The following is a 27470-nucleotide window of genomic DNA, read 5'->3' on the forward strand; positions in this document are numbered from 1 at the left end:
ATCTTCGCCCCCTTCTTCCTGCATCAGCTTCTCCCCCTACTGCAATCGACTCTCCCTCCAGCATGAGCACCGCGGCGGCAGCCACACTCCCTGTGCTGTCCCTGCCCACCGCTCTCCTGGAAACGCCCCGAGCAATGCTGCCATGGAGTAGACCGCACGCTGCAAAACTCTAGCCTTGCCGCAGCTCCAAAGCGGCCCAGAAGCAGCGCTGGAGATCCGGTGAAGAATCCGCACGCATCCCAGATTATACGTAGTGAAACACCGCTAACGAGCTGGCCATTCCTAGTATTTTGGTACAGCGCGTTGTTTAATGATGAAGCAGAAGAGCTGCCTGGCGCAAGCACGCGACCGCTTAACTCAAGGCCGCCATGTTCTCCCACCCACAACATATACTGTTATTCTGGATTTAGCATGGTTTACAATTGTTTACTTAGACTTACATAGTGGTGAAAAGGATGCAATATTTTTTCATGCTATATATTGTATGTGATATAGTAAGGGTATACACTTTAAGTTTATCCGTGCCATTCCAGCAGGGTACCAAACATAGGCAAATCACTTTTGACATGTCAAAGAAAATAAGTTGCCTGGGCAAAACTGCTTCTCTACATCCTCTATAAATGGTAAAAAGGCAGATCCAGACATATTTCAGCATCATTAAACAGTATCCTTGAAGTGCAGTTGAGGTTGGGACCCGCATCATGCCATTCTTCCCAAGCTTCAGCGACACAATCAAACAGCAAAAATCCTTGAATCGGTGTTATTCACTAGGGACTCTACTGTGCAGCATCTAATTTTATGTTTTTGTGGCATTACATATGTTGACCTATCGGACGATTAATCTGTGTTTTCCACAAACTAAACATGAACAGGGCATTTTAAGCTAAATGTCCACATAATCTCTGCTTTCCTATTTAAGTAACTTCAGATATTTTGGATTTAATGTACCTCATTGGTAAAGTGCAGCTTAAGCCTCTAGCCAAAGTGAGTTTTCAAAACATCTCTGGGCATACCAGAGACATTTAAGGGCCGATTAGGATGGCGGACGGACTTGCGTCCGTCCGCCATCCCAGAGGTGGAGGGACCGTCCGCATGGACTGCGGAGGTCCCTCCGTGCAAATCACGATGTGACCGCCACCCTGGCGGTCACATCCTGGATATTTAACATTGCGGCAGGTGCTGCTTCAAGCAGCACCCGCCGCAATGTTAAAAGTGCATGTGTAGCATTTACATGCACAAAGCGGCAGGCACCTCGCGGTGCCTGCCGCTTTGTGCATGTAAATACTGGGGGGTACCATAGGTACCCCCCATGTGCACCCCCCACCCGCCTACACCCTGGGGGCCCGCAACGAGCCCCCAAAAGCAAAAGAACACATGCTTTTCCACGGCGGAAAAACCGCCGCGGAAAAGCAGGTTTACTAATGCTTCCTAATTTGGCAGGCGGTGTCTGATAGACACTGCCAGCCAAATGAGAGCTTTTCCGCCGCTGTTGTAATCCGACCGCGGCGGAAAAGCTGCGGACAGAAACCAAGACCCACCAGCCATCGTAATGCGGCGGTGGGTCTTTGGTGACTCCGCAGAGGATTTTCCGCCTCCTCCGGGCCGGAGGTGGCTTCCGCCGGCCCGGAGGAGGCGGAAAATACTCCATCATAATCGGCCCCTTAGTGTGGTTCATTGAGAAAAATGATAATGGAAATGCTTAAATCCATCAAGGTAGCTGGTAATTAGTTGAGCTAGCATTTAATTCTGGTGTTGCTTTCCACGTCTGTGCCATTGCAAACATATGGCCAATCATATGCAAATCGATTTTGAAGTAGCTCAAAAAGAGCATCTCAGAACAATGGGACATATACAGTAATGTTATACCCATTCTGCAACTGCCTGGTTTGAGTTTAGGGCCGAATATTGGGTCCAGATTGTTAAGTGTTGTTGCACAGCAGTGCAAGGTCATTTTGATGAGCAGGAACAAGTTAATCCAGTGCAGCATGGATAACGTTTTTAGAAAGAATGTGGATGGATAGCCACAACTTGAAAGGGTTGAAGAACTTGGTTGAAAGGTTTAGGGGGAATTGTGGAACTGAAAGGGGGCATGCAGTGTTGGCCACAATGAGGATAGGAAGTTGTTGCAGGACAGAGCAAGACATTTCTGGTAAAAAGCGTGGTAAACTGGTGTCAGTATCAACAATCTGTCTTGCTTCTGTGAACAACAACAGTGGTAAACTGTCCTAGCCACCTTCATGCTTGCTTACCTGACATTTAACCGGACAAGAACAAAGTTACAGATATTCAAGTGTACAGACTAAAGGACACATTCATAAAACAATTTTTAAAGCGTGCACCAGTTGATTTTATACTTCACACAGGAACAGACTATGGCCCACATGCATCATTAAGAATTGCATTAGCAAACGGTGCAAATCACAATTTTCGGCCGTTTGCGAATGCAATTCTCAAATTTTGGATGCATCATGCTTTTCGCAATTTTAGGAATTGCAACCATGTTGCGATTTCTAAAATTGCGTTTGCATTTAAGTAATCGCAATTTGAGATTTCTTAAATGCAATGCATGATAATTTTTAAATTGCGAATTCGCAAATTGGAATGGGTAAATTAGCATGAAGTTGAACTTCATGCTAATTTACCGAAAACTTTCAAACATGCACAAGTTACATATTTGAAAGTTTTAATTTACACACACACATGTCCTTGGGGCATGTGTGTGTGTAAATTGCATTTAAAGTTAAATTTCAGGGGTGCAGGGAGGGGTTCTTTGGACCCCCCCTGCACCCTTGAAATTGCATTCACATTTTGCGAATTCGCAAATTGAAAATCGCAAAATGTGAATGCCTTCCCATTCATTCCTATGGGCCTTCTGGCCCATAGGAATGAATGGGAAGCTTTTCCTTAATTGCGATTCGCAAATTGTGAATCGCAATTAAGGAAAAATAAAAAATCACAAAAAAAGTTGCGATTTCTTCATACATTACCGTTTGCGATTTCTAAATTGCGATTCCTTGATTTTCGCAATTTAGGAATCGCAAACGGAAACGTTGATGCATGTGGCCGTATGACTCTTATGAATTCATAAGGGTTCTGAGCTCCGTCTTGGAAATCACTGAAAGTTGCAGGAATTTAGAAGAACTTTGATCATCCAAAGAGATTCTGCTGCCTATATTGCACTTTATTTGGAATTTGCCTGGGAAAATGACTTTGCATTAGTGCAACTGCAGTTCTTATTTCCTTTTTTCCTGTGGGAGTAAAATACTTTTTTCCATTAAATAAAAGGTTTCTTCTTCATCCTCACCAATTGTAGCATTGCTACCTTCTTATTCCGATCTGAATAAGATGTCTACTCCAGCCCTGATATGAATAATTTTTCCACTATTTCTAAAGCAGGAGTTTGTAAAAAAATGTTTATAGACACCCGCTGGAGTTTGTGTGCGATCCGAAACATTTCAGGGTATCCCTCTGCAAGACCTCACATCGTTACGGGATTTGTATATGCATACTATTACACATAAAGAGGGATAATGACATAGATAAATCCCATACCAGTGCAATTTCAGGTTTTGTGGTTACCAAACATGGATTTGCACTCCTAAAACAAGCCTTTTTGCATGTGAGATGTTGTGCATACAGCTTTGATAATGTCTTTTTCCTTTTATGAAAGGATCATTATGTGATATGTTGATCATATTTTAATTGTTTCAAATCGACATTAACATTTATCCTTTCAGCCTATTTTGGGTTACAGTATTACAAAGGGATTATATATATTATAGCAGGGTTAACATCTGAGCATTAACACCAATTAGTCTGTTGCATCACCTTCGTCGTTTATGCAAGGTGTTTCAGAAAATCTCAACAAGAGACTACAAGGGATGCTTGATGGATCTAAGGGATCATGCATTCCAGGAAGTATGAGGTTGGCAGACATGTTTTCAGCAGCACAAGTCAAACTTGATATAAATGAAGTTACAGTATCCATGAGATTAGGACATAATGAACTTGTGTATTGCAGAAACATGCATTAAGAACAGCTTATTTTCGTGAAATCACATTTAACATGCCTTTGACAATATTCAATGGCAGATCCTAATCCCATCCCAGCTACTCCCTGCATTTCCCATAATGTTTTGCAGTGTTTCCCTTGGTTACACAGTGCAAGGTATGTGCAAAGGTATTTTACATTTGGATTGTTTTGATTCTGTAAAACTTTTTATTTTAAAGGCACACATTAAACAAATGTGAGAGATTAGGACTGTCAAATAAAGTATACCATAAATATACTTTTCGTCCATTGCATGTGTCTGTGTTCTAAAAACCTGCATCTTGTCTTTCTAAACAAGGGTTTTCAGAAGTAAAATTTGAACTCTAATTTCAGAAGGCTGCATTTAGGCCTTACTCTGTATATGCATTTATAAAACATAAAGCCTACAGTTTCTATAAAACATGTATTTAATACCCTAACTACAGTCTATTTATGACATCACTAGTTATTTGTAATAAGAAAAATCACATAACCACTGTGCTGTAACAAGTTATTACATTTTTGTTGTGACTTCACAATTCCTGCTTCTAGATCTAGCAGACATTGTGAAAGGCATGTCACAGAGAATAATTGGAAAATAATAAGAACACAGACGGATTCCCAACAGAAAATCATGAAAGAAAATCTACCATTCAGGGCTATTACTACCAGTTTCATCGAAGCATTTGGAGGCCTCTCCGATAATCAGCATTAGGTCTAAAATATGTAGCAAACCGACAGTTTTCCTTTGAAATAAAAAAACGAATTGTACTTACATATGTTCCTGTAACAGAGGTAGCTAATTATTACGACATACTTAATGATAGCCCATTTTTACCAACAAAATTAACACAAACTAAGTCCCCTAATGGACCTCTTTGAAGACACTTTGGTTGGCAGATTGCAACACTCCAGAGACAGATGGCAATCAAAATTACAAATACCATGAGGAATGTCTATGACAGCACCATGGCTCAACAAGTTACAACCAGCAACTCAGTAGAAGGATGGCACTCTGCTCTCCAAGCCACACTAGGTAGAGCCCAACCTACACTTTACAAATTCATAGTAGCTCTACATAAAGAACAAAGGCACAAACTATTAAGAATCGAGCAAACAATAACCCACATGAAACCTAAAATAAGTAAACAAACCAGTACAATGAACGACATGCACAATGTACATACAAAAATAGAATCTTTGTACAATAAAGGAAAACACTACTTAGAATCAATATTAAAATCCGCATTATAAAACACCTAGCTGTAGTTCCCCACTCAGCCTCTCAGCGCCGTTGTGCTATTTATGGCATGTGAGTTTCAGGACACTTGACTCTAGAGGATGAGGCCCTTCCTCTTTCTCTCATGCTGCCATTCTTGACCCCCTGGCCTCTCCCTCCTTGTCCAATTGTGTCCTTTGTGCCACTGTTTTTGATTCCCTGGACCAACCCACCTTTCCCAAACACTAAAACCTCCTTCCTTTGTAATTTCATACCACTTTTCAAATGTTTCGATATTTTGTGAGATGTTGAAAGCCCATTAGATTTTTCAGTCATCTTGGGCTAAGTACTATAAATAACACACCCATTCTTCTTCCCCCTGCTTGGCTTAGAGTACTCTAACCTAAAGTGACCTATTCTGTTCATCTTGCTTTCCTGCTTCAGGATCCTGGTCCTTGACGCCTCCCTGAACGAACAGCTTCCAATTCGCCTCACCTCAGAGCACTCTCAATCAAAAATGTGCAATACAAAGAAAAAGGTAGAATAAGCTTATTCACAGTAAACAAGACTTCACTCTCAAAATGTAGGTCAGGGGACTGCTCCCAGCTACTCACTACTTTCTTCTGAAAAAGACTCTGAGGTTTTTTTCGGGGGTTTATATTTGGAACAAAGATACAGTTAAAAAACTAGTGAATCTATACTTACTTGAGGGAGAAAACACATTATCTTTAGAAACTAATGGAGCATTTCTCCTTGGTGACCACGATAGTAGAAAGCATGTATAAGAGAACCTGTGAATACTCTTTATGATTTTATAGAGAACCAAATGGTGTGTAAGGCTGAGTTGCCTTAAGTGTTTGGGTGTAATTTACTTAGATGGAAAATCTCTCTAAAGAAGTTCACCTAGTCTGGCCCCTAGTAATGTTTGTATTATTGTATTTTATGTACACATAAAATACACAAGCTGAACAGTTGGGGCAGCAGTTCAGTGACCCATTCCTTTGCCGTCCCAAGGGGGCTGATTACTCCTGACATAAAGCATCAATACAAGAAAGTTTCTCCTCCCTTCCCTTGGTTCCCCCATCTTTCTTTCCCTCTGGGATTAGTCACCAACAGCATTGATACGCGGTGTGCTGAAGATTGATCGTAGTGGGCTTGGGTGGAGTATTTTTGCTCATGCAGATCCCTGGACTTCAGGTGAGTGGAGACTTGTCTATAGCTTCCCACACACTAACCAATAAACTTTAACAGAGGTACACACCACCATAACTTGAGCAATTTTAAATAAATATTAAAACAAATGTAGATACAAATACCATGGAAAAAAGACTGATAAATAAAAATAATATTTTTAATAGTTAATTAAAAATCAGCACATTAACAATCACAAAGCACGACATTAGAAAAAAACACAAAATGGACTCAAGTAAATCCAACTCATAGAAATGTAAACTAACATTTAAAATACAGAAAATAAACATAAACAAAATACTATAAACTTACAGATTTGAAGCTGTAGACCTCCGTCTATATCCATGTTGTCAAAATATAATCCAACAAAAAGGAAAAAGCCCATAAAAATGCAAAAATGCAAATGTCTGATGCAAGTCCATGTAAGTAATCTAATGCACTAAGGGACCATTAACAGCGTGAAAAAAGTAAACGCTCCAGGAAATCAGAAAAATCAAAAGCAAATAAAAATTGTAATATTGGCTTACTCTAAAAGTCCTTTGAAAAATGGAAAAACCAAAGGTCTATTGGATGATGTAAGAATGATAAACCTGTAAAAAAAACATTGAATCCTCACCCACACAAAACACTATTTTCAAATGCAACATAAACAATACATTATAACTGTAATAAACACAAAATACAACATGACAATACACAAAATAACTACTACCAAACCATAATTTTGCCTCATGCACAACACTAATAAACAACAGAAGACAAACTACAACTAAATAACCCTCAAAATAGACACTATGACTCCATTAACTAGTTCCAACCATGCCTCTCTTACCCCCAAAATCCTCTAGAAAAACTTTAAAAGATCCTACCTTATCCAACGACTCACTCCCAGCAAATCCAATGAAAAAACGACATGGATAGAGTAGGAAAATACCCATAGTGGTAAAAAATGACTGCCAAATGAAAACAAAAAGAAGACTATCTCCCCATAAAAAACAATGGGACTTTAACAAACAATTGTTTAAAAACTATGTAATAATATTATAGCATATGCGACTATTGTCAATAAATCTGCTGTGAAAATATAAATAACTTATGTAAAGTATAAAACACATAATACTATACAATAAATAATATAATATTGTACTATTTAAAATATACTTTAAAAATTATATCAAACTTGTTATAAAAAAATGTTTCTATAACAATTATATATTGTTACACTTTGTTACCATATTTGCAAAAATGGGGAAAAATACCAATATGTGAAACAAGGTTATAAATGTTATAACATATTTTGTATTTAAAAAAAATAGAAGATATGCTGTTAAAAATTTAACAATAAAACCTTTTCGTTTATGTTTTTAAAATATGTGATTACAAAATGTTAAACTTATACATTAAATAAAACTAAAAAAAACTAAGGGCCTGATCTCAGGAAATGCGTTACTCTGTCACAACGGTGATGGTTATCCCGTCCGCCAAAATATAAATCCTATATATCCTATGGAAATTATATTTCAGTGGATGGAATATCTGTCACATTTGTGAGGAAGTCACCTATCTGCTGAGATCTAAATCAAGCCCAGAATAAAGAAAAATATAAAAATTACAAACTGTGTCATTTATTGTCTTTTTAAAGAAAGTAAATACTAATTATTTATGTAAAAATGCATTGGTTAATGTTTTACAACTAATACGCACACTGTAATATAACATATTATATTTAGCGTGTTCTACACTAAAATAATTATATTAACCACGTCCATTACTATTGAAACCATATTAGGGGTTATGTTGGTTCCTAAAGGTATCACATTTACTATTCCCACTTCAATCTAAACATTTAGGAGACGGTGTTGTATACTAAAGTGGTCACATTTACTATTGGCACTTTAATCTAAGCCATTTAGTGGAAGGGTTTGGTCAATAAATGTATGGCAATTACTATTCCCACTCCAATCTAAGCCATTTACGGGAAAGGTTTGCACATTAAAGTGGTCACATTTACTATTTTCTTTCTCCAAACTAACCCATTTAGAGGAAGATGATGGACACTAAAGAGTTCACATTTACTATTCCGAGACCAATCTTAACTATATAAGGGAACGTTTTCAGCACTAAAGGAGTGACATTAACTATTCCAACTCCAAACCAAACCATTTAGTGGAAGATGTGTGACACTAAAGGGGTGACATGTACTAATACCACTTCAATCTAAGCCATTTAGGTGAAGCTGTTGAACACTAAAGTGATCACATTTGCTATACCCAATTCAATATAAGCAATTTCTAAGAAGGTGTTGGACACTAAAGAGGTAATATTTACTATTCCCACTCCAATCTAAAATAATTTTGGGGTAGGAGTTGGACACTAAAGGGGTTATATTTACTATTTCCTCTCCAATCTAAACCATTTAGGAGAAGGCTTAAGACACTAAAGTGGGCACATTTACTACTACTACTACAATCTAATCCATTGAGAGGAAAGGTTTGGATACTAAAGGGTGACATTTACTATTCCCATTCCTATCAAAGCCATTTACAGGAAGGAGTTGGTCATTAAAGAGGTAGAGTTTACTATTCCCACTACAATATAAACCACTTAAGGGGAGATGTTAGACACCAAAGAGGTCACATTTAGAATTTCCACTCCAATCTAAACCAATTAGGTGAAGGTGCTGGACACTACATTTGCCACATTTACTATTTCCACTCTAATCTAAGCCATTTTGGGGAAGTTTTTAGACACTAAAGAGATTTCATTTACTATTCCCACTGCAATCCAAGCCATGTAGGGGAATGTTTTGACACTAAAGTGCTCACATTACTTATATCCAGTCTAATCCAAATTAATTTTTGAAGGTGTCGAATGCTAAATGTAACACATTTTACATCTAACAGTCCAAAACATTTTTTATATAAAATAAATAATGTTATTTTTAAAAAATATATCAAAACATAAATATTTCATATTAAAAACATAACTTTAAATCTTTACAAATAAAACATACAATAATATTAAATTATATAAGAATAAAAGTATTATTTATCATTTATGATTAATTAATTCAAGTATAATCATTATGCATCACACATATTTAAATATAAAGTAGTACATTAATAAACAACAGCAAACAACTAAATACATAAACCAAATACAACTAACTAAAATACATCCACAGCGAGGCAGGACTGCCTACGCCGCAGCAGAGGAAGCACACAGAGAGGCGTGCTGATGAAGGCCGACACGCCGAAATGCATTCGCCTGGGACTTTCCTGCAATAAAGTGCTTCTTCAATTTCCCCCTTGGGTCACTGCTCTTTCTTTGGAGGAGGTGTTGTTTATATTTTATATATACGCTTAGCCAGAGCACATTTCAGTGTACCCCCATGCAAAAGTGGTCTGGATGTTGTGGCTTGCTCTGTTGAGCTTTGGATGGACAATTGCGGCAGCAATTACGCCCAGTACCCACCACAACGCCAGGAGGATATGGGGGTTAGGAGGTATTCAAACCTCCTTCTTGGGCAACATGGATATCTGTGCTGGCCCCCGCGATGGATTCCTGGCGGAAGGGTTGCGGCGGTCATAAGGGGGATTGAGGAGGCACCGGACTGTTGGACTGCTCCACCTCCCACTTCACTTCCGACGCTGTGCCTGTCCTCGATTCCTGCTTCACCAGTGTCACCCAGCAAGCATCTCCGGCCGTGAATGCACCATACTGCAGCATTCTGGGACTTGCAGTCCGTTCATGAGGGACTGCACAGGAGAGCTCAACTACATCAGGGGGCGGAGCAAGGCGTATACATCTACAGCGAGGCAGGACTGCCAACGCCGCAGCAGAAGAAGCACACGGAGAGGGGCGCTGACGAAGGCCGACACGCCGTAATGCATTCGCCTGGGACTTTCCTGCAATAAAGTGCTTCTTCAATATACCCCTTTGGTCACTGCTCTTTCTTTGGAGGAGGTGTTGTTTATATTTTATGCGCTTAGCCAGATCACATTTCAGTGTACCCCTACGCACAAGTGGTCTGGACGTTCTGGCTTGCTCTGTTGAGCTTTGGATGGACAATTGCGGAAACAATTACGCCGAGTACCCACCACAACGCCAGGAGGATACGGCGGTAAGGAGGTATTCAAACCTTCTTCTTGGGCAACATGGATGTCTGTGCTGGCCTCCGCAATGGATTTCTGGCGGAAGGGTTGCGGCAGTCATAAGGCGGATTGAGGAGGCACCGGACTGTTGGACTGCTCCAACTCCCACTTCGCTTCCGACACTGTGCCTGTCCTCGATTCCTGCTTCACCAGTGTCACCCCGCAAGCATCTCAGGCCGTGAATGCACCATACTGCGGCATTCTGGGACTTGCAGTCCGTTCAGGAGGGACTGCACAGGAGAGCTCAACTACATCAGGGGGCGGAGCAAGGCGTATACATCTACAGCGAGGCACGACTGCCAACGCCGCAGCAGAGGAAGCACATGGAGAGGGGCGCTGACGAAGGCCGACACGCCGTAATGCATTCGCCTGGGCTTTTCCTGCAATAAAGTGCTTATTCAATATACCCTTTGGGTCACTGCTCTTTCTTTGGAGGAGGTGTTGTTTATATTTTATGCGCTTAGCCAGAGCACATTTCAGTGTACCCCCACGCACAAGTGGTCTGGACGTTCTGGCTTGCTCTGTTGAGCTTTGGATGGACAATTGCGGTAGCAATTACGCCCAGTACCCACCACAACGCCAGGAGGATACACGGTTAGGAGGTATTCAAACCTCCTTCTTGGGCAACATGGATGTCTGTGCTGGCCCCGCAATGGATTTCTGGCGGAAGGGTTGCGGCGGTTAAAAGGGGGATTGAGGAGGCACCGGACTATTGGACTGCTCCACCTCCCACTTCGCTTCCAATTCTGTGCCTGTCCTCGATTCCTGCTTCACCAGTGTCACCCCGCAAGCATCTCCGGCCGTGAATGCACCATACTGCGGCCTTCTGGGACTTGCAGTCCATTCACGAGGGACTGCACAGGAGAGCTCAACTACATCAGGGGGCAGAGCAAGGCCGACGAAGGCCGACACGCCAAAATGCATTCGCCTGGGACTTTCCTGCAATAAAGTGCTTCTTCAATTTCCCCCTTGGGTCACTGCTCTTTCTTTGGAGGAGGTGTTGTTTATATTTTATGCGCTTAGCCAGAGCGCATTTCAGTGTACCCCCACGCACAAGTGGTCTGGACGTTCTGGCTTGCTCTGCTGAGCTTTGGATGGACAATTGCGATAGCAATTACGCCCAGTATAATATATAAAGAAAAAGGACATCTTCACCTTCATGAATCATGTTGTCAGCCTCAGTGGGAGAAGGCAGTGCTCCAAGCTTGTTACCTCAACCACGTTCCCATAAACATTTTTTTTATAGCATCACTTGTTCCAGGTGAAGGTGTTTGCTGTTCTTTACATGCCTCCATCACTGCATATGCTACCAAGCATAGAGTTTCTCAGGTTGGCTACCCGCCTAAGTAATATTCATTAGTTAGGATGCTTTGTGACCTCCTGTGACTCGACAATTTGCGGTGCAACCCACTACTACATGGATCACATGGTAAATTGCATTCCAAGTCACAAACCAGCCAGTCTTTAAATACACATACTTGGGGCCATATTATACATTGTGCCCTGGGTGCGCAATGGGCGTATTCACCTGATTTGTGCGCCCAAGGTCTTACCAAAAACAGTGGTCTTAGACCCATCAATTAGAAGATTATAAATTCAAGTTACTGATCATTGAACCTATTCCGAGCTTGCAAAATGTCAGCTCACAAACATATATCAAGCATACGTTTCTTCAACAGAAACATGAAGTGCAGCACAACAATATTTATTATTACAATATATTTATTTGAAAAATTAGGACTAAGGTTAAACAAACCTTTAAGGGTAATAAAAGGGGTGAGAAAGAGAGATCAATTCAAGGAACGATTGGAAAGGGGTGCTCAAAAAATAAGAAAGAGTCAAGAGGACTCGAAGTTTGTCAAACAGAAGATGAGAAGCATATATTTACATAACTGTATAGAAACTGATATTAGATATACAGTTCAAGGCAATCTGGCCATATTCAAAAATAATCATTAGTAAATTATATTTTTAGAATGCGAAATAAATTGTTCTAAGTAGGGACAAGGGTAGTGGGAAGGATGGTCCAGGTGCGCGAAGGGGATAGCGTCGACGTTTCGACCTGACTATCGGCCGAAGAGGGAAATTAATGCCTTGGCCATGCAGATCCTTCTCAGGACAAGGGAAGGGGTGAACTGACCCTTAGCAAAATAATTTCACGCTGAATTGGTCCAGTAAATGTGACATTAGTACCCGGAAGGATAACAATCCCAACTCTTCTAGGGATTCACGATGATGGCACCAATACGATCCAACCGATGTGGTATCGTACGGCCCGCAATTGGGGACACGCGGTTGACTGCGGCAAACCGACACAGCTAAATCAATCTGACTGGTGGTGCTGGGAAATTACTTCTGACTTCTTAACTCCAACGCGATAGTAGCCCAAGGGTCACAATGGTATTACAGAATGGCCCGCAGTCACTTGTGCGGCCCCTTCTGTAATACTAATAGCACTAGCACACATGCAGCCACAGCACTATCATAAGAGGGCATTCCTTAATTTGCATGGGGGCGTGGCCCTATTCAAATGATGGAATTTCTTTTGCCTCTGCACTCCCACCCTACCATCGACATAGGCTCAGAGACAAACATTTCTTTAGGAGGCACACTGAAATGAACCACAAAAAGGTGGTACACTTTCAATGCTCCTCCTAAAAGCAGCCTACTGGGGTGGACAAGGGGTCCCATGGGCCCCCCAGAAATCCCCCTGAAAACGGGTGCAGTCACTTAAGAAGTGGATCTCTAATCCCCCTTGAAGGTGCAGGTGTGTTGCAACCCGGAGGCACAGTGAAACACAGAGCAGCTTTTAAATAGCTGCCTTGTACTTCACTTGAATGCGCTGCCCTAGGAGCATTGAGTGTTCATGGGTGCCATAGGGGCAGCTTATTCTTTGTAATATAGCACACTTACTATGTTTGCACACAATCTACCTTTTGAAAGATGCACCATGGCGCAAACAAGAAAAGTGCACCTTATTCATAATAAGGCCCCAGATGTGCAGGTGAGAATAGTATGTCTCTCCTGGTGCCTCTTTCACTTTCCCCAGCTCTAGAGGTTAATTGGTGCAGGTATTGTGAGGCATCAGGAGAGAGAGAAATAAAGGGAAGGAGGGGGAAACAGATCAGAGATGGAGACAGTAGAGAAGGAGAGAGAGACAAAATGGATGGGGGAAAGAGATATTGTGTGAGAAGAAAGGAGTGGGGCTGGTTTCAGATTATTTCCAAGGCTGATTTTGGTTTCCCAGTCCAGCCTCGGATGCCACCATGCATGTTGATATTGGACGTATATGCAGTGCTTAATTTGAGCTGGTGGTTTACAGTGCTGGGCACCAGCACTTAATTGTCAACAGCAGCGCGTATGATGGTCTGCCACATTGTGACATTGTTTATTTATTAGATGAGCAAAACAACAGTGGTTTGTCAATTAACCCCTCCGCTGCGCCGAACGTTCCGCGCTGGTGCGGAACGTTCTATTGCGCGGGTGGGGCCGGAACGTTCAGCGGATGTGCGCAGCACTACCGAGGTAGTGCATGTGACGTCTGCTGAACGTGCGCCGCACTGAAGGGGTTAAATATACTACTTTTAAAAATGACTAATACCTGCCCCTAAGCCATTCTTATAACTTCCGGGGGCTTGAATAGTCTAATTTGCCACACTTGATGGAGTGTAACAATTAGTAGTTGTTTTCGTACATGGCAAATGGGCGGAGCAAGCTGCAGTGGCCTCCTGACAAGGGCCCTGGCCCATAGTGGCTCCTGAGGGAGTGCTGCGGGCGGTGGGGCGGGGGAGGGGCAGGGTGGAGGGTAGTAAACTCCGGCATATGGCCTAATGGAGGTAAGTACATAAATAAATAAAACAAAATACATTGCGCATGCTGCATCGCCATTTGGCGTTGCAGCGCGCAATGTAATTCGCTGTATTTATTTATTTATGTACTTACCTCTGTTCCGCCGTATTTCGGAGTTTACTACCACCCACCTTGCCCCTCCCCCACCCTGCCCCACCATCCCGCAGCACTCCTTTCAGGAGCCGCTACTGGCCCTGGCACAAATTTTTTCACAAATTAGTCACTGCCGTGTATGATATTGTTTTAACGCGGTGAGTGATATCGTTCTCTCATTATTGTGCATGTGTTTGCATTCTAATGATTGTTCACCTTTATCAGATTCGACAAATCAATAACCTGATTGGGTGCAGGAGCTCAGCTTGAGCTCTCGTGTTTCTTCAGTGCATTTGTAATTGAACTGTGCTTTGGCCTACACTTTAAATATCGCGTGCACGTTTGGGATTAGAGATTTCCAAACTGATGAGTACATATTAAAACTCACCAGACCTTCTCCTGTGTAATTAAACAAATTCTACACAACTTTATAATAAAACAAATTGAACACTCAGCGCATGTCTATACGCCTTGTTTTTACGATGTAAAAACATTGTTTTACTTCTTCTCCTTTGTGTGCTCCGTACAAATTATATATCGCGATTTAAGCAGATCATAAGTTATCTGTCAAGCAGTTATCAAAACATCAAACAGACTTTTTAATGACAAATTCAATCTCATCCAAGGAAAAATGCAATTTGTTCTGAAACACAATGAGTGAATTACCTACAATTTGTTGAGCTCTGTTTCAGAATTCTTGCCAGAGACGGCGTATCCAGTATTGATAGAGAAACCGAGAAACAAGAGCCCAGGATTTTCAAGGGGATCTGGGGAACTGGAAGTGCTGAAAGTTACTTCAATTCAAAGGATGCAAAACAAATGCCCAAGGGGGAAAAAAGATATGAGTGGATGTGTTCAAAGGCATAGATACAGGGAGCTTTGAAGGTTTCCGGGGCTCTTAATAAAGTATTCTCGTTTCTGTAAGCTCAGAAGATTGTATAATTATGCCAGCGGTTCCAGGGAGATAGCTTTATGCTATTAAAGACGCTGTCACAGTTAGATGACCTGTCATCTGTATGATTGCTTAAAAAGATCATGTTGGAATTCCAAGAAAGCCTGACTGATCTCTTTGTTTTAAGCAACTCGACTAACCTTGCAGTAGGATTAAACACAGTGTGACTAAAATGGAGCTCTGCTACTGTGTTTAATAGTATTAAATATGCACATTCATCGGTCTTTAATGTGTAAAATATATAGAAAGTAACACTCGGATATCGTTAAGTCTGCCTTAAAACCAGTAAAGAAGTGAATTATCTTGTTCCCCTACCTCCCCATCATAACATGTGCAGCCTTTGCTACAACCACCCTTCTCTGCTTCTTGACAAAGCATGGTCTGCTTCTCGTATAAGACCTGCATACTCTTATCTCCCTCTACCAGACTTGAACTGGGCATTTGGGAATGTTGTCGTTTTCAAGTTCACTGCACGCTAAGACGATGCTTTTATGGCTAGATCGGCGACGGTGATCTTTCCCTCTAAGTGCCTATGGCCACATTCTAGCCACAACTGCCTTCACCCAAACGAGGGGCCCTCTTGCTCACCTCGCTCAAAAAAACACCCATTACGCATGCTTTCATTTTTCAGCCACGAAAAACAAGCAACCTGTAAAGCAGTGTTGCATCTCCGGTGCAAGCCCACGTGCATTGCAGTGGAGTATATTGGGGTAGATTGAGGTATAATGGAGTGCGGTAGATGGGGTAGATTGCGGTGGCGTAGACTCGGGTCGATTGAGTGGAGAAGAGAAGGGTAGATTGGAGTGGAGTGGTGTAGATTGGAGTGGGGTAGTTTAGAATGGGTTGGGGTGGATTGGAGTGGAGTGGGGCAGACTGAAGTGGGATAGAATGGGGTAGATTAGAGTGAAGTGGAGTACATTTGGGTGGATTTGAGTAGATAGGACTAAATGTAGATGGGCTGTGGTGGGTAGGAGTGCGATAGATTGGGGTATAATAGAGTGAGTTATATTAGGTAGACTGATGAAGAGTGGCATGGGGTGGATTAGGGTAGAGTGGACTAGGGTAGATTGAGTGGATTAGACAAGAATAGATTGGAATGGTTAGTTTGAGTGGAGTGGGGTATATTGGAGTGAAGAACGGTACTTAGAGTGGGGTAGATTGGGTGGATTAGAATAGGGTAGATTGGAAAGGAGAAGGTTGATTGGGGTAGACTGGGGTTTTGGAGTGGGTAGTTTGAAGTGGGGTAGATTGGAGTGCAGTGGAGTAGGGTAGGTTGGAGTGGAGTGGGGTAGAATGCAGTATATTGGATTGGAGTAGATTGGGCTAGACTGGAGTGGGTTAGAGTTGAGTGGGTTAGATTGGAGTGGTGTGTAGTAGATTGGAGTGGGATAGATTAGAGTGAAATGGAGTGGAGTGGATTGGGGTTGAGAGGAGCATGGTAGATTAGGGTAGAGTGGAGTGGGTTAGATTGGAGTGGAATAAAGTAGGGTAGAATGGGTTGATTGAAGTAGGGAAGAGTGAAGTGGAGTAGATTCGAGTGGGGTGGGGTAGATTGGAGTGGAGTGGGGTAGATTGAAGTGGATTGGGGTGGGGTAGATTGGAGTGGAGTGGGGAGAGTGAAGTGGAATGGGGTGGGGTAGATTGGAGTGGAGTGGGGTAGATTTGGGTGGATTGAGGTAGGAGTAGATTTGAGCGAATTGAAGTGGATAAGAGTGAGATTGATCAAGGTAGATTTAGGTAGAGTTGAGTGAGTTATATAGGGTTAATTGGGGATGAGGGGCCCAAGGTGGATTGGGGGTAGTATGGACTGGGGCAGATTGGAGTGGGGAAGATTGGAGTGGAGTGGGGTACTTGGAGTGGGGTAGATAGAGTGGATTAGAGTCGGGTAGATTGGAATAGAGTGGGGTAGATTGAGGTAGAGTGGAGTTGTGTAGACTGAGGGAGATTGGAGTGGGATAGATTGGAGTGGGGTAGTTTGGAGTGGAGGGTAAACAACCTTTACAACGAAACTTTTACAACGCACTACCATTACAACACGGTCATTACAACGCAAACCATTACAACGCATTGCGCTGGGGGGCGCTCTAGGATAGGGAATATGTTTAATTTACTATCCAACACCTTCCCTAGTGTCCACGGGGACTGGAGTTGGAATAGTAAATTAAACTATTCACTATCCAACACCCAAAAGCATTATGCGTTGTAATGGATTGCGATGTAAAAACCGCGTTGTAAAGGCAGGCGTTGTAATAGCCTGCGTTGTAACGTCATACATCCGGAGTGGAGTGGAGTAGAGTAGGTTAGAGTGGGTTGGGATGGAGTGGGGTGGAGTAGAGTGGGGTAGACTAGAGTGGAGTGGGTTAGATTGGTGTCTAGTGTGTTAGATTGAAAAGAGATAGATTTGGTGGATTGGATTAGGGTAGAATGGAATGGGGTAGTTTGGGGTAGAGTGGAGTAAGGTAGATTGGCATAGAGTAGAGTGGGCTGTATTTTTCTTAAGCGAGATGTGGCTAAACGAGGACATGGTTGCGGAACAGAATTTAGCATTGCCTCCGGGGTACTCTATCTGTATGGTTAAAGAGAGTCCAGAGGAGGTGGCATTGCGGTGATATTTAAATCCTGCTACCCATGTCTCTTTGTTAAAGAACTTTGAGGGCTGTGAGTGTGCACGTTTTAGTATTACCATCAGTAACCATCTGACCTTATCTGGGCTGTTAATTTATCGCCCACCAGGGCATGCCTCTAAATTTATAGCCGCCCTTCTGGAGGCTGCTTGCACACGCGCTATGGGCACGGCCAATTTTAGTATTTTTGGCGACCTCAATCTGCACTTTGATTTAACTCAAGACAATGAGATTTGTAGTCTACTCGCTGATTTGGCCGTGTTCCAACTTACCCAACTGGTTTCCGGCTCTACCCATTTAGCTGGCCACCTGTTGGATCCTATTTTTTCAAACATTCTGGCTGCAACTGTGGGGATTCCCAAACCCATGGGTTGGACCGACCACTCGTTGGTTTAAAGGTCCTTTCCCGCTACAGAGCCCCTCAATAAAACCACCCACTTGCCTGTCTTTAAACGTCCCTGGCGTAAATTGAGGCTGGAGGATTTCCACGCGCTTCTTAGCACGAACCCTCTAGGATCGCTTAATGACACTGAGATAGGTTATAGATAATTTTACGATTGGATCACCTGAGGGTAGACTCTCTTATTCCTGCTAAATGGTGTAAGGGCCACACTGTTGATGCCAGCCCCTGGTACAATGACTCATTGTCCACTCTACGGAAGGCCTGTAAGAGACTTGAGCGCGAGTGGAGGAAAAATTATGATTCAATGAAAAAAGTTTGCTATCTGAAGGAGATCAAGCTCTATCATAAAACCATCCGTACAGTTCGTGCAGCCTATTATGCCAACGAAATCAAGCTGAGCCCTTACCCGGCCAAATGCATTTTCAAGATTCTTAAAGACCTCAGGGTTAGGAAAAATCTGTCATCTGCTATTTCATCCGAACAGCAGGGTGAGGAATTAGCCACTTTCTTTGTTGAGAAAGTTCGCACCATCTATCGGGCCTTCCCACAAGTGTCCTCTTTCCCTCCTACAGCTCTTAATAGATCTCTGCATCTGACCTCTCTTTTAGCTATCCCTAGTACCTCCCAGGACGAGTTCATCCGGCTGAGCAGGAAAGTTAAATCTGGCTCTCCAGCCGATCCTTTAAACCAGCTCAGTTTAGGGAGTCACTCTCTCTTTTTCTAGCCCCGTTATGTCAGTTGGTTAACTCTTCCTTCTCCACAGTGGTGGTCCCGGTGCCTTGGAAACAGGCGCGGGTATCCCCCATTCTCAAGAAACCTTCGCTTGACCCGAGTAAGCTCAAAAATTTCCGACCTACATCTCTCCTCCCCTTGGTGGCAAAGATCGCAGAGGCGCATGTGAATACCACACTAACAAACGTTCTGAGCTCTAATAACATCCTGGATCCATCCCAAAATGGTTTTTGCCCGGGTCACAGCACAGAGGCGGCTCTTCTGGCTGTGAGTGAACATCTGCGGACCATTCTTGATTCCGGTCAGACAGCGGCACTGATCTTCCTCGATCTGAGTGCCGCCTTTGACACGGTCTCGCATAGTATCTTGCTACAGCGACTGGAGGAAGTTGGTGTGGCCGGCCTGGCTTTGGAATGCTTCAGATCATTCTTGACCGATAGATCTTTTCGAGTGCCAGCACCCCATTTCTCTCTCAGGCTTACTCCATCGATCAGGGGGTGCCCCAGGGCTCTGCGCTGAGTCCTTCACTATTCAACCTGTACGTTCAGCCTCTTACTGTAGTTTGCTAGGCAGTGGGACTTGACCATGGTCTCCTATGCGGATGACACGCAGCTGGTGGTGGTCCTGACTGAAGGCTCAACTCCGAATGTCTCCAGGTTCAGAGACGGATGGCTGCCGTTGTGGAATGGATGACTACTAACTGCCTGCAGTTGAATTCCAGGAAAACTGAGGTTCTGTTAGTAGGGAAGAACTCGAGCGCCTGGACTGAGCAATGGTGGCCAACTGACTTGGGCACTGCCCCTAAACCTAAAGCAGTGGTTAAGAACCTGGGGGTATGGATGGATTCCTCCCTCAGCTTCCAAGACCACACTAAAAAAGTTGCCGGCACTTGCTTTGACCTCTTACATGGCCTTAAGCCCCTTCTGAAGATTTTTTGACTCTCCAACATGCCAGCTGATTGTCCAGTAAGCTAATCTATCCCAATTAGACTACGCCAGCTCCATCCTTTTAGGGGCTAATCAGGCTGAAATAACTCAGATGCAACGTGTTCAAAATGCTGCAGCCGGGGCCTTGCTGGGGCTACCACGGACATGCCCCTCAGCTGGTGCCATCCGGAAACTCCATTGGCTCCCCATGGCTGAACGCATTCAATTTAAGACATTGTGTCTTCTTTTAGAATTTAAACCTTGCCTCGCCCAGCTTACTAGCTAATCTTCTCACTCCTTATGCTCCCTCCCACCAGCTGCGTTCTCGGGGGCAGCATTTGGTTACTGTCCCCCATGTGAAACGTCTTCGTGCTGGTGGCCCTTCTGCTATTTGGAGGCAAGATTATGGAACTCCCGGCCTGTTCAGATTCGCAGTATGGAAAGCTTGCTGGAGTTTAGGAAAGCCATTAAAACCTTCCTTTTCCCATCTTGCTAGGCTTTTGGTCACATCCATTCTTTTTCAGCGTCCTCTATCTTAGTGCCTGGTCTGTTATTCTGATGCTGGCAGCGCCGGGACGCCCCTTTGCTGGGGCAGCTGCGCGCTATATAAATCCGAATAACATAACATTAAATTGGAGTAAAGTGGAATAGAAGGGGTTGATTGGAGTAGGGAAAAGTAGAGTGGAGTAGATTGGGTGGATCGGAGTAGGGTAGAATGGAGTGGGATAGATTGGGGTGGAGTGGAATAAGGTAGATTGGTGTGGAGTAGAGTGGGGTAGATTAGGGTGGTGTGGGGTATATTGGAGAGGAGTAGATTGGGTGGATAAGCTTATGATAGATTGGAATGGGAAACTGGAATGGAGTGGAGTAGATAGGAGTGGATTGGGTATATTGGAGTAGGGTAGATTATGCTGGGGGTAGATTGGAGTTGGTTGGGATAGAATGGAGTGGGGTAGATTGGAGTGGAGTAGTGTGGAGTGGAGGGACATAGAGTGGAGGGACATATAGGGAAGGAGTGTGGAGTGGATTGACAAGCTGTGTCATAGAGTGTCTTACAGTGAAGTGCCGTGGAGTGGAGTGGCACCGCGTGGAGTAGCATGGGATAGAGTCGAAGGGCATAGAGTGGAGCAGAGTGTTGTAGAGAGTAGTAGTGTAAAGTGGAGTGGCTTAGAGTGGAATATTCATGGTGTGACAGAGCACTGGCAATACAAACAACACATTTCTAATTGAAAATTACCATTACATTTTCACAGACATACAGTTTCACTGTGCAGAATTGATAATGTGTTGAAATGTCATCACCTAGTGTTTTGATTTGCTTTGATTGTATTAAAATATTTGTTTACACCACACTTCAGAATTAAAATCAGCATAGTTCATTTTTGCTGTATGCTTGAAGAGATAGCATCCTACAGCCTGGCCTCTCACCTGGGTACTCAGCAGGGTGGATTGTCACATACATTCTGTTACTTTGAAGTCAGGAAAAGAAAATTAAACACCAATACAAAGCCTGACATTTGACCTCTTTCTTTGAAGGCACAGCAAACAAGACAAGATAAGAACAAGATTTCAAGGCCCTTTTACAGATAGTCATTGCTATTTCCCCTATGCTTTGGCTTTGAAGTGGCTTTGAAACCCGCCAACTGTAAGTAATGGAAGAGCTGTTAATTCATTTTGTAGATGCCAACCAACACCATTGCACATGCCTACAAAATGAGGCAAGCAATTTGAAATTGATTAGTAAATACAAAGATGTATGTAATTTGATTTTTGATATAGTGCTAATGTAATATAATGCTATGTTTCAAAATAACAAACAGAGTGGGTTGGTGATGTAGTGTGGACAGATGACAAGGCAACATGGAGGGATGAAGTACAAGCAAGAGACAATGATGTCGAAGCATGCAGACAATATAGGGTGGCCAATGGGTAAGCCCACGGACAATGTAAGGTGGGGGATTGGGATGAGAAGCACACAAACAATGGAGGGGGCGCAGGGATGGGGAAGGAAACAGACAACCAAGGGATGGCGGTCTTTGATATATGGGAAGTACACAAACAATGGACGGGGTTGGGGATGCAAGAATTGGAATGGAAGTTGACTGGACAGGGAAGAAACATGAATGAGAACTGAAGGAGAGAGAGTGAGGGGAGAAACTCAGGGGGGAATAACAGAAACACAAAGAGAAGTCCATACGCCACAACCAAATACCCTTTCCTTATACCGCACTGTATTTTCTCCTAGCGCTGTGATGTCCTTCTGGATAAATGTTGCGCTTTACAAATACAAATAGAAATAAGGAAGACACTTGAAAAACAGAGGCACTCTCTCAGAGAGTTCAAAATTAAAAAGAAAAAAGTAGCACCAGAAAAGGGACCTCTGGAAAGACACATTTATTGGGTCCATGTTCGAAGGGACAGAAAAAACGTAAAGAGTAAGGAAGGCTCACAAAAGCTTACAAATAAGCAAGCAAATAAGAGTGAAAATAGAGCCCATCAATGGTAAGCAATGGGCGGTCTCCAAGCCCACTGTAAGCTAAAAATATGTCTCAAAACAGACAGTGCATGTGATGTCTTAGGCAATACTTGAAAAAGAAGCACCAAAGAGGAAGAATCCACTACTTTTTAGGTCCAGCAACAGACAGCCTTAGCAATCAAACAAAACCTGTTGTTACCAATACACCTGATAGAGCGCTTACAACACTCTAAATTGTATGGGTGCATTATACTCATGGTTCAAACGCACTCACATGTATTTTTATCGTTTGCAGTGTATTATGTTCATCAAATGCATTTATTCCACATCCTAAGCATTAAAATGTAATGTGCACCCTTAAGCAAGAATTACATGTATTAGAGACACTATCATTCCTGTATGCATAATGTGCAGGATGACATTATATTCATATAAATGTAACTGTGTGTTGTTCAAGTTGCCTGCATTTTAGGCCCAACATCGTAGGTTGTTGTTGATATTCTTCTTGGTTGCTCAAGAATTAATTAAATTAATTATTTTTGTAGAGCGAAACAACGTGTTCTCATCCCACTGCAGGTGCAATAACTCCACCTTGTTATTCTTAGATTTAAGGAGATACCCGGAATGTCTTTGAAGACGACTGGAAGGTAAAAAAGGGAGGATGCCTCACGTGTCTGGCTGCTCTAAGCATCAAGGTCACAGAACAGGAGCTGAACAACACTGCTTTTGTGGAAAAATACAAGCAGGGGCAAAATGGAAAGTTTTAGATGACGTAGTGTAGGTGGAAAATTTTCTTTTTGTATGTTGCGCAGAGACAGAAAATCAGACTTCTACATTTTCGGAGGAGAAGGAGCATCTTAAGAGTGAGCTCCATAGCTTTAATGCTATTTGACCCATTTTGACGTGAGTACTTCTTAGGAAGTCTACACGTGCTGACACCTTTCCTTTGGGAAATTCTATAGGGGAAATAGGCAGGATCCTCAATGAGAGTAGTGTGGAAAAAGATAATTTATGCTTTCCTTCCTAATGAAAAAGGATTTGAACTCAGCCTCAATTCTGGGTTGCATTTTGATTTTGGAGTTCATTACATTATGCCTTTTTTGCCGAATTAATTATATTCGTAGGTTCAGCTCTGTATATATTTTTTATGTGGCTATATTCGCTGATTCTCAGATGTGTTTATATTCAATTATTTTTGGTCTTATAATAAAATCCATGAACTGAAATTCGGAGTCTGTGGTCTTTTAAACATGACTACATTGTAAGTATAATTTTGAAGTGCTTACTCCCCTCAACCACTTTCAGCAGGCAAATAAAAGACCATCTGTGCTAAATTTGGAAGGGAAGGCAAGGACTAAATTTACCGTAATCAAATGGTAGCAGAGGATGGTTTGCCTCTAAAGTGAGGGGAGAGTGAGTGATTTAGAGTAAAAGTGAAGGAAAATTGGGTTCTGGACTTGGAGTAGACGACGGCGAAAAACGAAGATTGAAGGAGGTCGGCGGATGCTGATGGTATAGCGGAAACAGTGGTAGCATGAGAATGAAAATGTGTGGTGTGCTAGATTGCGGTGATGAATTAATTGTGTGATGTCTTGCGAAGTGGGAATGCATGTCGAGTGATTGTGGGTTAATCTGTTTACTAGTACGGACACGTGCGCATCAGGAAGTTTGGTGAGTGGACTCAAGAGAAGTCCAAGATCCCGGGATAGTTTTGTACATGTTATTGTCCGATCAAAAATTGTGGGTGTCGTGAAGCGCTATCGGCGATCCACTTATAATAGGGAACTCTGTGTGAATGTGAGAGTAGCATCACGGTGCAAAGCCTCAGGTACCGGGGGTAGATTGCAGCGATTGGGTGAACGCAGGTCGGGGTCACAGCGGATGTTCTTGTAAGAGTGTTCTATCGATCTTTTAGCGGACGGGAAATGACTTGTTTTTGTAACTGTAAGTTATTGTGGCTGTGTTAGGAAGCAGTTACTTGGTTTAATAACTTTGGATATACAGTTACTTGTGTATGAATGTGTGAGCGAGTGTACGAAGTGAAATTGTAAAGGAGGGTGAGCCGCTGCAGAGGGAGTTGTGACGTCAGTGCTGGCCGCACTGGGATTGGTCAGTTATTGTAACGCTGCGCTGGGATTGGTGGAAGTTCGTCTGGAGTTGAATATTTTATTTATTTATTTATTTAAAAGGTTTTTTATAGCGCTGGCTAGACCCGGAGGTATCAGAGCACTTTACATTGGTATCAGACAATAAATTGCAGGCTACAGCTTTACAAAGGTTACACAGTTATTAGAGCATGGCCATTTTAGTTACAAGTAAGGTTGAGATAAATAAAAAGGAACATATAGGCTGGGGAAAACGCTGGCAAGGGGAAATATTCCAGGGAGTGGGGGGGTAAGAGCATGCGGAAGTAGTGGAGGAGGGAAAGCGGCGGGGAGGGTTAGAGACATGGCATGGCAAGAGGAGGGGGAGGGTGACAGGGACACAATCCAGTATACACGTCAAAGCTGTGCCCAAAGTCCAGAAGCTGTGATCCCAGGGGGGAGTGGTTTAATTTCTCCATCTCTGTTGCGAGAGGCTCTCTAAGCGCAGTGGACTCTCTCAGATGGGTCTCTGAGACTCCAAGGCCTATTTACTGGATCCTTCCCCAAAAAGGGGAGAGGGAGTGTTTTGGCAATGGGTGCCATACCATACCTCAATTGTGAGTGGCTCCCTTGGCGCTGTGAACTCTCTCAGCGTGTATGCTGAGACTCCAGCGTATATAACTTGGATCTTCCCCAAAAAAGGGGAGAAGGAGTGCTTAGTCAAAGGGCACAAAAGGACAGGGGGCTAGGTGTTGAAAGCTGACAAGGGGAGATATTCCTGGGGAGTGGGGGGTAGGAGCAGGGGAAGTAGACAGAGAGTGGAGGAGGGAAAGAGAAGGGGAGGATTAGAGACACGGCAAGGTAAGAGGAGGGGAGGGTGACAGGGACACAAACCGGTAGGCGAGTCAAAGCTGCGCCCAAAGTCCAGTAAGCTGTGAACCCAGGGGGAGTGGTATCATTTCCCCATCTCTGTTGTGAGAGGCTCCCTAAGTGCAGTGGACTCTCTCAGAGGGGTCTCTGAGACTCCAAGGCCTACTTTACTGGATCCTTCCACAAAAAGGGGAGAGGGAGAGCTTTGGCAATGGGTGTCATACAATACCTCAATTGTGGTCTCTCTCAGCGGGTATGCTGAGACTCCAGTGAATATATCTTGGATATTTCCCCAAAAAGGGGAGAAGGAGTGCTTAGTCTAAGGGCACAAAAGGACAGGGCGCCAGGCGGTGAAGCAGGCAAGGGGAAAGATTCCGGTGAGAGGGGGTAGGAGCAAGGAAGTAGACAAAGAACGAACAAATGCTGAATAGGAACAGCTAGATAGGAGACAAGGAAAATGCAGAGTCACAGAAATACGATGGGGGGTGGGCAAGACAGGGAGATGGGGAGGAAAACTGTGCCCAAAGTCCGGCTGGGTAGGTGACGGTCAGGAGATGAACCAAGGCCGATCTCCTCAATAGCTAAACAGAGCAGCTCCACCGGGCGTCAGACATAGTGCTTCAACTCTGCTGTCAGGATGGGGATCAGGAGTATGCTCAGAGATTGTCATTGAGTGTTGATTAGGTAGTGGTCACTACCACCCCTTGTTCACCTTAGATCCAGTGCTGCCTCTATGGTCATTTTACTCTGCCCCAGGTTCCCAACAGGCGCTCCGGTCCCAGGCAAGTTCTCTACCTAGAGACGGTAGCAGCGAAGAATTGCAAGACCACTGTTTCCCCATTTTGTTATTTGCGAGGGCGTTCTGTATATTGGGCGTCACACTTTTCTGGATCAGGCGTGACACCTACCTCAATTTCTGGAGTGCGTCCCCCGTGATCCGGGCAACCCTCCGTGGATGGTCACTGACTGTAGAACTTCTCTGGAGGGTCCTGAGTTGCAGCATGACACTATGGGGTCTGCTCCAGTGATTCTTCCAGTGAAGCGTTGATCCCTCTGTAGGTTACTTAGCGATTTCGTAAGGGGAAGCATTCCCCACCAGCCACAGCCAATGATATGCAGTGTTGGCTCTGTGTATTATTACTGACCATTGCCCCTGAAGTTGCTTCGTGGTCAGGTAGGGCGCCGGTCCCACTATATTGATGCTTTACCGCTGTGAACAAGGCAGCGAGTCGTGACCTGGGAGGAGTCTCCAGATGTATATGCATGTCCCTGCCACTGGGTGTCGCAGGAGGATCAATCCCAGACTGCAGAGTTCTTCAGCTGTGGCTTTGTGCCCCAGCCGCTGTGTGAAGTTTTAGTTATTTTCTCTTGATTTTGCAAAAGGCCCCAGTTGTAGCTTTTTGATGCATTAGTTACAGCCTCGTAATGTTGTGCAATGCTCCAGAGGTGAACATCAGTAGCTGCAGCATAAGTATAAGACCAACACGCAGACTTCAGATATTGAAGGGAGTACCAGACTGTGATGCATTATTGGTGGTTGATGTTACAGAAGGGAAGTGGTGACGTTAGATCATTCTGCTCTGTGATGCATGAAGACAATTGAGAGCCTCAGTCTAGCTTGATCCCCCTTCCATTCACGGCTTTGGTTGAGGCCGGGCACCCCTCTCCACACATCTCCTCACAGGCTCCGCAGCTTTCTTTCCTGGATCAGCTTTTGGAAAAATGTCTTTCCAAATTCATAGGAGCTGATCATGATGGGGCAGGCGGGAGCCACCTTGACCACATGTGGCAGGAACCCTGCAAACAGCCCACGGGTCCGAGATTCTGCCTGAATCATCTGCATCAGCAACCAGGTAGAAGTGCAAGG

Source organism: Lissotriton helveticus, chromosome 8 (genome assembly GCF_964261635.1).
Source record: "Lissotriton helveticus chromosome 8, aLisHel1.1, whole genome shotgun sequence".
Lineage (NCBI taxonomy): Eukaryota > Metazoa > Chordata > Amphibia > Caudata > Salamandridae > Lissotriton > Lissotriton helveticus.